Source organism: Dermochelys coriacea, chromosome 7, assembly GCF_009764565.3.
Source record: "Dermochelys coriacea isolate rDerCor1 chromosome 7, rDerCor1.pri.v4, whole genome shotgun sequence".
In the NCBI taxonomy this organism is placed as follows: Eukaryota; Metazoa; Chordata; order Testudines; family Dermochelyidae; genus Dermochelys; species Dermochelys coriacea.
The window spans coordinates 127,515,857-127,533,162 of NC_050074.1; the positions used below are offsets into that span (position 1 = coordinate 127,515,857).

A 17,306-nucleotide genomic window follows, 5' to 3' on the forward strand; every position below is an offset into this window, starting at 1 on the left:
CGTTTGACCCTTTGACCACACTCCTGTCCCTGTTATTTCATTAGTTGTCCCCTGGATTTATTTGGTGTCCAGGTCCTGTGGATCCCCCTCTTAGGCTGGGGCGGAGATCCTTTAACAGTGGACAGGCTTTACCTGCCCACTTCCCAGATTCCAATAGGATTACTCTCCTGTAGCCATCCGGCCTGACCCTGTCACACTGGTTTTACAGTTTCTTGCCTACACCATGTTATTTCCAGCAAGCCAGACTGCCTAACCAGACCAGCTTCTGAGCTTTGCATTCCCCTGAGAAGTTCTAAGCAGTTGTAACTGTCAACAGTTGTAAGTTACCGCACAGCTCTTTCCAAGCAAGCACATTTAATCTTAAAGTGAAACCCAACATCTTTACTTCCGATGGGGTGGAAGTTTGGTGGCTGAACACTACAGACAGGGATTATTCTATGATTTGTAAGCAAGGTAATGATTTGTAAGCAATCTGAATGAGCTCTCCCCTGACAGCTAGTGATGAGCCAGTGGTGGGTGGAAAAGCTTCAGGACCATACTGGACACCTACTCTGCCTACGTATCCAGCAGAGAGGTCGGCTAAAAGAGCATCCTGGAGTACGGCGACGATGGCTACCAATCATACTGAACTGTCTGCTGCCAAAAGGCAATGAGCTGCTGCTGTGTAGCAATGCAGTACCATGTCTGCCAGCACCTAGGAGACATACAGTGACGGTTAGCTGAGTGGGCTCCATGCTTGCCATGGTATGGCATCTGCACAAGTAACCCAGGAAAAAAGGGGCAAAACAATTGTCTGCCATTGCTTTCACGGAGGGAGGGAAGGGGGGGGCCTGACAATATGTACCCAGAACCACCTGCGACAATGTTTTTGCCCCATCAGGCATTGGGATTTCTACCCAGAATTCAAATGGGTTGTGGAGACTGCGGGAACTGTGGGATAGCTACCCACAATGCAACGCTCCGGAAGTCGACAGTTGCCTTGGTACTGTGGACGCACTCCGCCGACTAAATGCACTTAGAGCATTTGTGTGGGGATACGCACAATCGACTGTATAAAAACGCTTTCTACAAAACCAACTTCTATAAATTCAACCTAATTTTGTAGTGTAGACATGGCCTCAGTAGTTGCTGCTCCCTTCCCTTCCCTCACCAAACAGTACACCTCTTTCCCCCATCTTAAGATCTTCTGTGAGTAAGAGTTCATCCCTCCTTTCTTCCTACCCATTCCACCCTATACTTTTCCAGTCATCTGTTCTTCCATCTCCCCATCTCCTCCCCAGTACCACACACACCCTGTACCCTAGACTGTCCTCACCTATATTACCCCTCCCAATCTGGGTTTTGGTTGACTGGCATGGGCTGCCAATCTGGGTCTCAGTCATATGGTGCATGGCAATGCCCCAATCTTGGTCACAGGGTGGGTCCTATCCTTCTGGATCTCAGTTGTAGAGTGCATGCTATTCATCTGGGATTTGATTGCATGGCACCTGTCACCTATCTGGGTCTCAGTCACATGGCATGTTCCACCTGGCTGAGAAAGTGCAATAACAAACTTATAATAGCTTTATGGTATGCAGTGCTATCGTAGCCATATTGGTCCCAGGATACTGACCTGAAAAAAAGCACTGTGTAAGCTCAAAAGTTTGTCTCTCTCACCAACAGAAGCCGGTCCAGCTATTACCTCACCCCCCTTGTCTCTGTAACAGCTTTATTAACATTACAGGTAAGGAAGTTGCCAGTTCACACATGGATCGCATATGCAACTTGTCTCTTTCCTGGCTCAATGTGTTTCCAGAGTAAACTTGGTCCCTTACCATTTTGTTTGTAATGTGTATTTGACAAGAAAATAAAGCTTTCAACCAAGGAACTTTTTCTCTTCCTGGGGCCTGTGGCGGTCACCCCAATACAAACGGACAGTTATTATCTGCCTGGGCATCACCCACATGCCTAAGGCCTGGACTTTGTGATTGCAGTTACCCAGATGGCGGCATGTGGCTCAGACCCAAGGCCACACACCCTACCAGTGAGACCCAAAGGAGGCACATGCCCCGGGGTGACCCAAACCCCAGGGAGGGCATGTGCCACCAAGTCAGCCCAGCCGGGCGGTATGCGAGACTGCAGGGGGGTCTGGGGTGGGGCTAGGCGGGGGCGGGAGGGAGGTGGCGGAGGTTCCGGCGCCCCGTGCGGGTGAGGGGGGCGAGGCGGACCGGACCGGAAGTTGCCCTTCCCCAGCGGGGGAACTTGCCTCGCTCGCCTCAGAAGTGCCGCGCTGCCTCCCCCGCCACCAGCGCAGCGCAGCGCAGCGCAGCGGCCGGGCCTCCGGGCGAACGGAAAGTATGTAAGTGGCTTTGCGAATGGGGACTGTCGCGGTCTGGCGTAGGCCCCCTGGGCCGGCGGGCGCGGCCAGTGGAGGGAGGCCGGTGCCGGGGTGAGGTGCACCGGGAGCTGAGTGTCGCGGGGTGAGTGGCGGGGCTGGTGGAGGAGGCTGGCCCGGAGCTGGGGGACCTGGGGGGGGTATGACTAGTGGATGGAGGTGGTTGGAGGTGGCGGGGGGCGGCATGACTAGAGGGTGGGGGCTGCTGGTGGGCATCCAGTGTGTGTGTGTGTGGAGAATGCCAGGACCTGTGGGTATGGGGGTGTGGCGGGTGCTAGAGGATCTCTCAGCCGGCTGCGGGGTGTATTGGGGTGACTTCGTGCTCCAGGCCCCCTCCAGCAGTGAATCTCACAATCTCATTTGCCGCTTCCCAGTCCGGCTAGGCTGACTGGCCTGTCCTGCCTGCTCCCGGACCCCCGGTTTGGGCTGGGACAAGCCGGCGCTGCTGCAGCGACAGCAAGACTCCTGTGCTGGGAAGGAAAGAGGAGCCTGCCCTGGATTGGGATTGGTTAGCTGAACCTGCTCCTGGGTTGTTTTCTTGAGACAAAAAGAAAAGGAGTACGTGTGGCACCTTAGAGACTAACAAATTTATTAGAGCATAAGCTTTCGTGAGCTACAGCTCACTTCATCGGATGCATTCTTGAGACAAGGTGTGCTCCTCTGTCGGACAGATGGAGAAGGGAAATAGAGGCAGAGGAGGAGGGACTTTCTTACTACCTTGGTGAAGGCTGCTGAGGGACACTGAATTGCCACGTGCTGCCTGGTCCCATAAGCGGAGCAGTTGGCAACTCTTGTATGCAGCCCTGTGGCTGTTGCATGTTATCCTAAGATAATGGTTTATAGAGAAAACTGTTCCAGATCCCTGACCTGTACTAGGGAAGGCTCCTGTAGTGTACTTGTAGTGTACCTGTAGTGGGGAGAGGGGTGGCTAACCTGTTGACTTCTGGGGAACTTTCTTAGGCATCTTTAGTAGAGTGACATTAACATGACTAGTCAGTTTCCTTGGTGCTATTTAGTCTGTGGGCAGCAGCCAAGTATCAGTTTTACTCTGCTCTTGCTTTGGAAAGCTATGAGTAGCAAAGGCAAACTTTTTGGAGTTATGCTTGGTAGAGGAAGGTGTGAAAAAAGGAGTCTGGGCTTTGGGGAAAAATAACAGCCATCCTTATATTTTCAGTAGTCAGTTTGGGCAGAGCATTAGTGAGTCTAACCCCTGCTGCTGTGGGGGTGGGACCCCAGAGCGTGGAAGAGGAGGGCCCCTTTTCTCTTCCAGCAGCTTGAGGGGTGAACTTCAAACTTATGATACCTAATAGGCTGAAGCTGACTTTAAAATAATCAAAAAACAAGGCCCAGAAGCAACATCCTGAAAGATTTTTCCAGTACATGTCCTGAAAGCTGAGGTGATGCACCTGAACCTCATTAGTGCGTCCCATTAATGTTTTGTATTTGCTTCTGGCAATGGGGCTTAGTCCTCTGAATAGGAGACAAACTGTTCAAGCATTTATACCAGGTGACATTCCTGTGACACTTAACAGTTGTTCCAAGGTTTTAGTGTAATGCTCAGTGATAAGACTGTTGCAGTTGCATAACCCATCTCCACAAAAAGAAATAATAGGCTCAAACTAGTACAGCTTCTGCAAGAAGAAATTGTGTGACTCTAACCTGCTCATTGTTTGAAAGGAGTAATATAATAGTAAATAAAGATGACCCAATGGATGTACTTACAAATTACTTGAATCACAGATTTTTTTTGAAAATCCCAGTAAGAGATGAAGTTTAAAAATATGTTATGAAATAAGAGGTGTAGTCTTATTTTAGATAAGAAATAGTTACGATGTAAGATTAAGATGTGTTGCCATAAACACTTGTCCCAGCCTGAACTCTCCTTCCACCAGAAAAACTCAGGCTATAAATTACAATACTGTAGTCCAGCTTCTGTCCTTTCTCTAGTTTTATTTTGATTGCATTGATCTGCAAAGAAATATTTGAGTTAAAAATATTTTTATCCCTCTTCGTATGTAATGTAACTTTCTTCTGTTGCACGTTTTTTAAAAAGACCAATGTAGTTTCCATACTTTATTCTTTGAAATTGAAATTAATTTTTATGTTTGTTCTGTTTCCTGCTGCACTATAATAGGTTTAAAAGAGACCTAGCAATGGTGTTTTTGATGACCAAGACCACTATTTTATAGGTGAGCACCAGCTCCTCTCTAGTTAAATAGAAAAGACTTCCCAGCCTTAACCATGCCATTTTAGAAGAGTTGTCCTTTATGTGGATTATCTTGAAATTTGGTGTGACTAATGGGGGGTGGGGGAGGGAAATAGAGTTAGTGATCTGAATTTGGAGTCATTTGACCAAGGGATTCCTGAGATACAGCTTCTGGAAAAAAAGCAGCTTGTTTTAAGATTGACAGATTCTAACAACTTCATATTTTGTACACACATTGAGGAGTGTATCAACTGATGGTTCTGATCGGGCCACAAAGGATCTCAGTCACTAAAGTCTTACCCCAGCTAGTGCATGGGACCCACTGTTATGTATTTCTTTGTACATGGTAAGTTGCAGGACTGCTACTAATAGGCCAGGCTTCTGTACCTGATATGGACTAGCTACAAAGCTTCCTTTTCAAAGGGGGAGACACCAGATGTGTTCGCTGTAAGATCCTTTAATACCCTCCCAGGTAGGGCTGAAGTTAACTTAGATGAGATGTTGCACACAGCGCCACCAGTGGCTGAACAATAGAATCCAATTTAGCATTCCATCACACCCACTACCCCTGTGGGGAAGCAATATTGAAAATGCTGTTATAGTGGACCACCAGACCTGCTGTAGCTTTACACCAGCATTTATATTTCAGTGCTCTAAAATCTGCACAGTTACTTGGCTCACTTTGAAATTTGGTGTAATTTGTGAGGGTGCCGGATAGTCCAAATTTGGGGACCTGTGACAAAGGGGTTTCCAAGATACAGGCCCTTCCAAACTGCTTTTCCTAAGGTTTACAGTCTACCAACATTTTTTTGCCCAGACCTGGGGATCAAACCAGAGCTCTAATCCTGGCAACAGGAGTCTCAGTTGTTCAAGGATTACGCTCAACTAATGTTTGACAACCGTTGGTCCCTTTGGTGGATCAGAATATTTGCCAAAAAGTTTAGTTCTTTAGCTCTTGAACATAATTACACTGAGCATGTGCAGACAAAGGAGCCCAGGGAGTTTATAGCAAGGAGAGCTTCACTGCAGCTGGATAGCTCAAGGGGTTAAGAAGTAACCTTTGACCCTAGCTGGGTGGGTCAGGATCAGTTTATCTCCCCTAGTGCAGAAATCAGAAAAAGGTCTGAAGACTTGTTGCTACAATCTCTTTTGGGTTGTTTTTTTTTGGGGTGGGGGTGGGGGGAGAGAGAATGGGGAATGTAATCAAAGTATTGTTGAAAGGGGGAAAAAAAAGTAGTCATTCACTTGCCTGCTGGAGGAGGAGGATTAGGTGGCAGTGCGGGAAATAGAGGGACTGGAGTGAGGAGAGAGAGGTAATGGGGATGGGAGAAGGTTTGGGAGGTTCAGGTGGAGGAGAGGGTGGGGGCACTCGGTCAGGGAACTTGGGGGTGAGTTGTAGGGGAACTGGGGGAGAATAGGGACAGGTGCACCACAAATTCATTCCAATATCCTTCCCTCCTTTGTGTATGTGTCAAGATAGGGGGTGGGGAGGGACTGAACCCTTCACCCTAACTTCATGTGTGTGCTAGGATTTGGGATGAGGGTCTGAGCCCATCTCTTTGCCCCCAGTGTGAGCCTGAATCTTGGGGAGGGGACTCTTCCTTCTGAAGGAGTCTGATCCCCCTCTCCCTGCACTCCAGGTGAGCCAGCATTTGGCAAAGCCCTGACCCTTTTGGTGCGGAGGTGAGAACAGGCATGCTAGGAGATGCACCAAGAAGACAGTGCTGTGACTGCCTGTTCTCCACTCCTCACTACATACTTGATAAAAGAAAAGGAGTACTTGTGGCACCTTAGAGACTAACAAATTTATTAGAGCATAAGCTTTCGTGAGCTACAGCTCACTTCATCGGATGCATTTGGTGGAAAATACAGAGGGGAGATTGATATACACACACACAGAGAACATGAAACAATGGGTTTATCATACACACGTAAGGAGAGTGATCACTTAAGATAAGCTATCACCAGCGGGGGGGGGGAGGTGGAAGGAGGAAAACCTTTCATGGTGACAAGCAAGGTAGGCTATTTCCAGCAGTTAACAAGAATATCTGACAGGTTTCAGAGTAGTGGCTGCTACTCTGAAACTTGTCATTATGCAAGGCACTGAATTTAGCCGTATAGAGTGTAAATCTGTCAACTTCATGATGTCTGTATCTGTACGAGTTTTTTCATCTTCCTCTCCAAATGCAAACAGATGGACATCAAGAATATCTGAGGAACAGTGGGGGGTGGGGTGGGGGGGAGAAATAACATGGGGAAATAGTTTTACTTTGTGTAATGACTCATCCACTCCCAGTCTCTATTCAAGCCTAAATTAATTGTATCCAGCTTGCAAATTAATTCCAATTCCGCAGTCTCTCGTTGGAGTCTGTTTTTGAAGCTTTTTTGTTGAAGGATAGCCACTCTCAGGTCTGTAATCGAGTGACCAGAGAGATTGAAGTGTTCTCCAACTGGTTTTTGAATGTTATAATTCTTGCTGTCTGATTTGTGTCCATTCATTCTTTTACATAGACTGTCCAGTTTGACCAATGTACATGGCAGAGGGGCATTGCTGGCACATGATGGCATATATCACATTGGTAGATGCGCAGGTGAATGAGCCTCTGATAGTGTGGCTGATGTGATTAGGCCCTATGATGGTGTCCCCTGAATAGAAATGTGGACAGAATTGGCAACGGGCTTTGTTGCAAGGATAGGTTCCTGCGTTAGTGGTTCTGTTGTGTGTGGTGTGTAGTTGCTGGTGAGTATTTGCTTCAGATTGGGGGGCTGTCTGTAAGCAAGGACTGGCCTCCTCCTTCCCGCCCCCCCCCCCCGCTGCTGGTGATGGCTTATCTTAAGTGATCACTCTCCTTACAGTGTGTATGATAAACCCATTGTTTCATGTTCTCTGTGTGTGTATATCAATCTCCCCTCTGTATTTTCCACCAAATGCATCCGATGAAGTGGGCTGTAGCTCACGAAAGCTTATGCTCAAATAAATTTGTTAGTCTCTAAGGTGCCACAAGTACTCCTTTTCTTTTTGCGAATATAGACTAACACGGCTGCTATTCTGAAACCTGAGATGAACTGAGTAGCTGACATGTCTCGGAGCTACTGTTTCAGGTTTAAGAGTAGCAGCCGTGTTAGTCTGTATCCGCAAAAAGAAAAGGAGTACTCATGGCACCTTAGAGACTAACACATTTATTTGAGCATTACAGCTCACATCATTGGATGCATACAGTGGAAAATACTGTACTGGGAGTGGATGTGTCATTAAACAAAGTAAAACTATTTCCTCTTGTTTATTCCCCCCCTACTGTTCTTGTCAACAGCTGGAAATGGCCCAGCTTGATTATCACTACAAAAGGTCCCCCCTCCCAGCCCCTCCCCACTCTCCTGCTGGTTATAGCTCACCTTTCCTGGTCACTCTTGTTACAGTCTGTATGGTAACACCCATTGTTTCATGTTCTCTGTGTATATAAATCTCCCCACTGTATTTTCCACTATATGCATTTGATGAAGTGAGCTGTAGCTCACAAAAGCTTATGCTCAAATAAATTTGTTAGTCTCTAAGGTGCCACAAGTACTCCTTTTCTTGTTTCAGGTTTAGTCATTCAATGTTACAAATCAATGGTTATAATCCATTTAGGACTGAGTGGACAAAAGGGAGGGGGAAGTGGCACTCTGTCAAAATGTCATTACCTGTTTCCACGTTGCTGATTACTATTCAAAATCGTTTTCTTCCAAGTTATGGATCAGCGTCCTCACAGATAAAGCACAAGATGGGGTATAAATTTGTGTCTGCTAAATCGCACTAGGGAACAGGGTCAGCTCCTTATGCACGTCTATATAATGAGTAGGAAAAAAAACGTTGCATGACCAAGGGGGCACTTCAATTTGAGTGATCTATGCTGGAGGTCTCATGCTACTAGTACTAAAGTACCCTTGGAATGTCTAAATATTATAGATGAGTTTCCTAACTCAGAATTCCCCTGTGTTCCAGGCTGATTTTTTTTTATGTCAGATTTCTTCATGACAAAGAAGAACTTATCACAGAACAAAAAATGGTAACTTAGGTGCAAGCGATCATGACTTGATCACTTTTACAAGGTGCAAACAAAATAAAATCCAGCTCAGTGGTGTATATATATTTGGTGCTTTAAAGGGCCAATTTTACAAAGCTGAAAACAATTAAGAGCCAGATCAGCTGGGAGAAAGAATTTAATCAGAAAAATGTCAGTGATAATTGGTTTCAGAGTAGCAGCCGTGTTAGTCTGTATTCGCAAAAAGAAAAGGAGTACTTGTGGCACCTTAGAGACATCCGATGAAGTGAGCTGTAGCCCACGAAAGCTTATGCTCAAATAAATTTGTTAGTCTCTAAGGTGCCACAAGTACTCCTTTTCACTTTGCTATTGTTTATTTGCATGGACTCTGCCACAAGTACTCCTTTTCTTTTTGCGAATACAGACTAACACGGCTGCTACTCTGAATAGCAAAGTGGGAACTATAATGACAAAACAATACAGAAGTGAGGATTTCACAATTATATCTATAAAGACATAAGGGTTTCCCAGCTGTGTCTATTGATAAGTGAGTTCTTTACCAGACAGAAAACTATCAACCTAAATTTCCTTTTACATCTTCTAGGCTCTTCCTTTTCTCTGGAGGTGATAGATCGGATCACCTTGCTAACAGCCCCATATTGACTAGTTTGGAATGTGAGGATGTGACTCTGCTGCTTAGCCAAAGGCATTGGCCTAAGAACAGGGCCTCAGACTGTCACAGTGAGAGAAGGCCCTTAGAGAGTCTTTTTTGTATACCTCTATTACTAGCTAAATGATAAACATATACCTACATTCTTAGAGTATAGGCCTTTACAGGCAAGCGTGAATATCCTATCTATATCCTAACACTTCACCGCTTTTTTTTTTTTTTCTTCTTTTGGGATCCTCCTGCCCAGGTATCGCTGGAAAAGCATAGCACATATGGTGACACATTTCCTGATAGGGCCAGGCATCAAGGTGGAAGGTGTCGATGCTCCATCTGTTCCACTGCCCCTTGTGTAGTACCCGTGCCCTGCACCTTCTCTCGTATGGGCATACTACACCTATTCCAATTAAGCCTGTTCCAGACTTCCCAGTATAGTGGGCCCGAGAAGGTTGGGTCTGGGTTGTCTAGTACACTGGGAGGGGGAGGGCTTACTACATTACTTACAGGTTATAATTAGTGGCTGTTCTCTAGGGGGTTGTGCCCCCTTGATCATTTCCATATGCAACGTAAGACAAATATAGTTAACAGTACAGCAGCTGCTATGATAATCCGCAGCAACACTGAGAGTCCTGACCACTGCAGTATGGTCCAACATCCTGGCCACCACTAAAAACACCGCTTCTCCTCCTTTGATAAGGTTAAAATTTTGTCAGCGCCATCCTGTAGTGTGTATTGTAAGTGTGTCCAACTGTTGGTGCTTGCAGCAAGTTGCTCTTGTAATCTTTGTGTACTTTTGTCCATATTGTGTGTCCATTGAATATCCACAGTGAAATTTGGTATTGTCCAAACCAATTCAACTACTTGGTACGGCATGGTGTAGTAGTGCTGGTTCGATTGTTTACAACGATTAAGTCCACTGATCCATTGGTGCACCATAGTCCAGGTGGCAATGTATAGATGTTCATAATTTGGTCATACACTGGAAGGATTTTGCCTCTTAGTGTTATATTGCAGGATTGCATACATTCCCAACAGAATACACCATTCCCCATATACATTATCTCCAAATGCCCCCCTTTACAATAGGCCACTGATCCTGCTCCTCCATAGTCATAGGAGGGGGGCACATCCATATTCCTCCTCTGGATATACAAATGATGCATATAAATGTGGTGACAGTCCAATTTACCCCGTTCCACCCCTTCTGTCCGCCCCACCACCTATTTCCTATTGCCTCCCAACGCGCTCCCCCTTCCCTAGTTACTCCCATAGGGTTTAAAGGAACCATCTTATTTGCATTTCCTTCCCATGGTATCATAGTAACAACACAAGAACTGTCCCCACAGGTCGGGAATGTTATTTTCCAGGTAGATGGGTATGTTTTTGCAATTGTGGATAAATATGGGCTAGCCTCCCAATTTAATACTGAAGGCCATTGCTCTGACTAAGCATCTCTCATAATATCCATTAACATTATTAACTGAGCATTTTGAATACCTACACACACTTCTTCCCATGTTAGTCTTCTGAAGCCATCCCCCACCCATGTCACCAGGTCCCCTGCCCAGTGAGTTAACTGCAAGTTTACCTCTACTGCTGTCCTCCACCCTGTAGCAACTGCCGATAGTTGCTGTGCCATTAATTCATTAATTTGTTGTTGAAATTTCACACTTTGGCTTACTAATTGTTTGGTTACTCACTTGTCCCCCAGATTCCATGTACCCAGCATAGTGTTCCCTGCTGCCCACAATCCCCTTTTCCAATGACAATTCCTGGTGTGTCTTCTCACCCACCCATTGAATTGTTGTTTCAATCCTTTTATGTACATACTACAATTAGGATGAATTTGGTCCACCCACCATTCCTTGGGGCGTACCACCCATGTAATAGAGTGAAAGGACACGCTAAAAAGTGCTGGCTGCACCTGCTCCCATACACTTGCTTGTTGGGAATATTCTCGGCTCCAGGCAGTGGCCACTTTAAATTTGGATTCTTCCAACTTGGCATCCATATCACCTGTAGGGTTACATTCTGTAAAATGGTTAACTCATCATATACCGAGTGTCCCAAAGGGGATTTTATGCCTAATGTAATATGTACATAACAATCACACCTTCGGGGATTATCTTCCATGGAAGTACCATTGTGGTTACATATCGCACCCTAAATGTGGGGCCCTATTTTCCCAAGAGGGTTCATTTGCTCCAGAAGACCAGAGGGTTATATTCTTTGGACCCTCTGTAACAAACCACATAGCTGGGTAATGGTGTTTTCCACTATCGTTAATCATGGCAGCACCCAGGGAGTACCATGCAATATTTCCTGATAAATTTGATATTGTCCACCAGGTTGGGATTCCCCCATCTAATCCATAAACCAACACTGCCAAATTCCTGCTGAAGTATTAGTAGTACATCTTTCTATGTGGAGATTCTCATAGTCTTCATTAGCTTTATTACCGCAGGTTGCATGTGTAGCCGTCCATGTGTTTTCCCCCTTTTGACACTTCACATTGTGGGATCTGAACAGAATTTGTAAATGTGACAAATGTGATTAGTACTAGTAATTGTTCCATCCAGGGCCAGGGAATTTTCATCCTTTTCTCCTTTTTGAATTAACTTGTAATACACACATAACAAAATGTACATGTCCCCTTTCCCAATCACCTGTTTGTACCTTTTTATTTGTGTGCAGTGAACCCACTCCCGTCCTCCATTCTTTGTACCCAGTAATAGCAGACTGGGCCCTAATTGGTCAAGGACAAGATAGGGGCCCTTCCATTTAGGAGCTGGGAATAGATGGTGTTGACCTGGAATCTTGTACATCTCTAGATCTCCCGCCAGGGGTAGATCACGCTCCCCAGGCAGGTCATGCCATGCTTTGACTCTTGCTGCTTCCTTGCTCGTCTCGCCAGGCCACCGCCTGCTGTACTTGTTTTACATATTTGATTAGAGTTAAAATCCATTCTTGTGTTAAGCCGTGTGTAGTGACTTCCCAGGTACTGGGGTAAGTAGATTTTCCCACTGTTCCATGGGCCTTCCCATGAGAGCTTCATATGGAGAAAATCCTGTGCCCTTTGAGACTCAGGCCCTTATTCTCATTAAGACAAAGGGCAGTAACTGTGACCAGTTTTTTTTCTCCCATTTCTACTCCCTTTCTCCTGCAGCCTGTAGATGATAAGCAATATGGAACAACTGTGTGATTCCAGTGAAGGCTGATAGCTCCCCTAACAGATCTGACTGAAAAGCAGCTCCTTGGTCTGAGTCAATCACCTTTGGGACCCCCCCAGCGAGTGCATACCTCATTTACCAGTATTTCAGCAGTTACTCGGGCAGTTTGATAGTACCACCAACATGAATCGGTTTTTCTTGTGACCTGGTGGTAGGGGTCCTGTGTAGTCAATTTTATCCTTTCCCATGGTCCCCATGGGGCTTGTCTCATTATTTCTCCCCTTAGCACCTTATGAGGTGGCCTGTGCCTGGCACAGTCCAAACAACGTTCCAGATGTGATTTTTAAATCAGCTGCCATTCCTGGCCACCAGCAAAAAGTTCCCAGTGCCTCCTCAAACCCGGAGTGTCCCCCTGCCAAGCTTCCGTGCACCCAGCTTAAGAAAGCCATCTGGCTTCCCTGAGGGCACAGCATTACTGGTCCCTCAATTGTTAAGACACACCAAATCCCTTCCATTAGTTCCACTTTTGGCACATGCCTGTCCCCAAGTTTCATGATGCCTTCCAGTCCTGGGTCAGATTCTTGCAACTCTCGAATTCACCCTCCCCGCTCTGTATCCACCCGACTTCTTGTTAACACTGCTACAGGTACATACTCTTCTGGCTCCCAGGGCCATGGGGGTGCCTTTGTTGCAGCCCGCTTGGCCTCTATGTCGGCCAGATTATTTCCTTTGCTTAGGGGTCCTGTTTTCTTGTGTGCCTTTGCCTTTACCTTTACCACATTGATCCATGTAAAACAGTGACTGAGCTCCTCCACTTGCTTCCACCAGGTGGCATGCTTGATTGTGGAGCCGTCTGTTGCCCTGAAATGATTATTTACCCACCATCTCAGCATTTGTGTGGCACCACAAAATACGTAATCGGAATCTACCACCACCCAACATTCTGGCTCAAATTTGGGATCCGCTTCTTTTAAAGTTGTTAGCAAGGCTGCCAGTTCTTCCTCCTGAGCTGACCTTGCTTCTAGTGAGAAACCAATGGTGCTGACTGTCTCATTTCCTCTGATTCCCACAACAGCCAAGCCTGCAATTTTCCGTCCTCCTTGATACCTACAACTTCCATCCAAAATGCATACCAGTGTCCCCTCCTTTACCTGATTGGGGTTAGTTGCCCAAAACACCTGATGTTGGGTTTTACCTGGGCTGGCTTCACATTGGTGTGGGGTGCCAGCCAGATGTAATCCAGCTATGGGTTCCTTTAACACTTCTGCTTTAATGTTTTCTGCGTGTAGAGCCAGCAACCATTTGGCATTACGCTGCCCACTCTCTTGTCCCTGTAAGATAGTATGCATATTTGACAGCCGCAGGGGTTCATGATATGATCGTGAGGTATTTGAATTTCCCTACCCCCCAGTAGGTGCACAACAGCACCTTTTCACACCATCCATACTTCAATTCCATAGCACTCAAAAGTCGAGAGACTTTTGCTCCATACTCCTGTGTTAATGCACAACCAATGGTAGTGTCTGATACCAAAGGGTATAAATAAAAGACTTTCTCCCCATCCGGGGAGGCCAGCACTGGAGCACTGGCCAGGTTTTCTTTTAGCACTCTCACTGCCTCAGTTCACTCTTCTGACCATTCCCAAGTTGAGGCTCGGGTTAGATCAAATAGAGGCTGGGCTATTTCTGCATAATTGGCCACAAAATCTCTGCAAAATCCAGTTAGACCCAGAAAACTTAGCAAGCTTTTAACATCTGAAGGCAGTGGCAGGGACTGGATCGGTTGCACCTGTCCCTTATCGATTTCCCTTCCCATCTGGGACACCTAAGTAGGTCACTCTTGTCTGTCCTATCTGAGCCTTTTTGCCATTGACCTTCAACCCTGCTCTTGCAAAAGCTTGCAGGACCTGCTCAATTATTTCCCTGTCTTCTTCCTCTGTCTTTGACATTAGCAACAAGTCGTCTACATATTGTATGCACCTTGCTGAATCCACCCCCTCCAGAGCCTGTCTCATGTATCTGTGAAAAATTGCAGGGGAGTCCCGATATCCCTGTGGTAGAACTGTCTAGCAGAATTGTCTGCCCTCCCATGTGAATGCAGTTTTTATACTGACACAAGGTAGCTAGTGGCAGAGACCAAAACCTACTAGCTACGTCCAAAACAGTGAAAATTCGGAATTGGGGTCCAATACAGTTGAGCATTTCAGGGTACGCTGCCACTACTAAGGCTGGTGAATTGGCCAGAGCATTTAGTACCTTGTGATCCACAGTGAGGCACCAGGTACAGTTTGGCACTCTCACTGGCAACCCAGCAGCATTACAAGGGGATGCAACCGCTCTAATCAGTCCTCTCTGTTCCAATTCCCCAGTCGTTGCCCCCACCTCTGCCAAAGCCTCCCGAGGAATAGGATACTGTTTCCTTGGGGGAGGGTTCCCTTCCTCCAGCAATACCTCCATGCTGCCCCTACCACAATTCAGGTTATCCTTAGCCCACACAGGGATGTGTTCCCACCCAGCTGGGGGTGGTGGGAGGGCATGTTCTGCTTTAATGGTCATAGTGGCTATCCCCTAGGAATGGTATAGCCCTGAGCGTCCTGCATCTGCCCCAGTAAACACACCCAATTGGCTAAATCCAGTACAAGACCCAGTTTGTGTAAATCTCCTGCCCCCAACAGATTAAGCATATCATTACAACCCCACATAATCTCCCCTTCCCCCCAGATTCCTTTGATCTGTCCCTGCCTCTGGGTTAACTGTGTCTCTCCTCCCATTGCACCTACAATTGTCACAGTCCCTTCTGAGGGTCTCCTCTGCCCCCATGTGGTTAAGCTGATGGCTGCTCCAGTGTCTATCAAATCCCTCATGGGACTCCCTTCGATTGCTCCCTGGAGCTGGGGTGACCAGATGCATCCTATCCTAAACTGAGAACATGGACAGGATGCCTCCCATGGCACCCCTAAGTTGCAGCACTCACCTCTGTCCCTCCCTCTGGTTCACGGGGGCTGGGGGTCCTGGCACTGAAGACATTCCTGTCTCCACGCAAAATTGTGTCTGGCATTTCAGGCAGTCCCAGTCCCCTGGCCTCCAGGGCCACTTTCCCCCTGATCTGGTAAGATCCTGGGTAGTCAGTTTAGCCTGTAGTCTCTGGATCTGTTGCTCTATAGCTGCCCGCTAGTCCCTGACTACCGCCTCCCCCCAAAGCCACAACTTCTCCCTCTATCTCCTCCTCTCCAGACTGACTCACCCCTTTCCACCTTATATTTATCACCCACAATAATCACATTGACTGTCTCTCTCGCTGTTGTATCTGCCTGTTCCAGAAACTGGGGTAGCTGATTGGGAGCAAGTTCAGGGTGCTGCAACCATAACTGCCCCACGAACTGCAGATCGCTCAGCTCCAACCATTTATCCAGCAATTCTACACCCCTACCCTGCTCCACAGCCCCACCAGGTCCCAGTGCCCCTGCCTGGAGCATCACCCATGGCCCAGGGGATCCACCCAGCACCGTGCCCATGCCTGTATGCAATTAAGTGATCCTGCCCTGTTTCCCCAGGGATTTGCTTTATCTTATTCATCCCCGCAGTATGAGAGTACACCCCAAACAACTGTTTTGCCACCTGTCCGGGGATTAGAAATGGGTGTGCCACTCTTGCCACATCAATTTGCAAGGTACCGTGTCCCAAAAGACTACGCCATAATGATCACCTAGTCCTCACGAATTTGACCCTCCATCTCCCTGCCCACCTCCACTAGCCACAGCACAAACTGATCCTAATCATCCCTGGGTACCTTTCCCAAACGGCCCAGTACTGCCTCCCGGTCCTTCAGGGACAAGGGGCAGATTTCTGCCTGTTCTACTACTTGTGGGGCCTGGTCTCTTCCCCCCACCTCCCCCTCCCCCCCACAGCCAGGGTCACTATTCCTGCCTCCTGCATTTCCTCCCGGGTATCCTCTCTTGCAGGGGCTGTAACTGTGGATCGCTGGTTTACAACGTCCACTGGCAGTGGGGGGTACAGTGTTTTTTTTCAGGGTAGGGTGGTGGAGGTGTCTCCTTCAGTTCCATTAATGGGGTGGATGGTTTGGGGTCCCCAAGTCCATTGCCCCCATGTTTACAATGATACAATTCCTCCTCTAAGTCTCCTACTCTCCGCAGCAGTTCATCCCTCTCTCTCTGGATTGCCTCACAAGAATCTTCTGTCCGTGCAGCATCCTGTGCCTTCAAATCCGCTACCTCTACTGCTAACATGGATTTTTCTGTTTAAAATGCATTGCTGATCCACAATCCCCTCCAAATCCTTAATGTGCTGGAGGAGATTGGCTTCCCTTTTACCCAGTATGCCATCCCAGCACACACACCTTGTAATACCATTCCCTTTTTCCTTCACTCCTTTCCCTTGGGGTCTCCCAAAACCTCTCCCATCTCCTTCTCAATCTCATCCCAGGTGAACCCCTGCACCTGGTATGGGCCCTGATTCTTCCTTATCCATTTGTTCAAAAAATCCGTTACCCCAGCTTGCCAGAACCCGCAACTACCATCACAAGATGCTCCAGTGTCTATCGGAGTCCCATGAGGGATTTCTTCAATTGCTCTGTGGAGCTGGGGTGACCAGATGCATCCTATCCTAAACTGAGAACAGGATGCCTCCCATGGCACTCCTAAGTTGCAGCACTCACCTCTGTCCCTCCCTCTGGTTCACGGGGGCCACCGCCATACCCCCTCCAAGCAGCTGCGTGAACTGTTGGGGAGGGGGACTTGCAGGCTGCCACTCACCTATCCAATGTGATGAACCCAAGTCACGGCACCAAGATGTTAGAGAGCTTATTCCTTCACTCTCCCACGTCCCTGGTCCTTCTCGCATGAACAGAG

General features: G+C 47.2%; 1 protein-coding gene across 1 annotated transcript in view; it reads left to right on the plus strand.

Moving 5' to 3' along the window:
- Window positions 1–2,197: 2,197 nt before the first annotated feature.
- ALDH18A1 (aldehyde dehydrogenase 18 family member A1) overlaps window positions 2,198–17,306 on the plus strand; it is a gene marked incomplete at its 3' end in the record, with an annotated part of 126,531 nt that continues 111,422 nt past the window's right edge. The window contains exon 1 of the mRNA XM_043518696.1: window positions 2,198–2,334. The remainder of the gene's footprint in view (window positions 2,335–17,306) is intronic.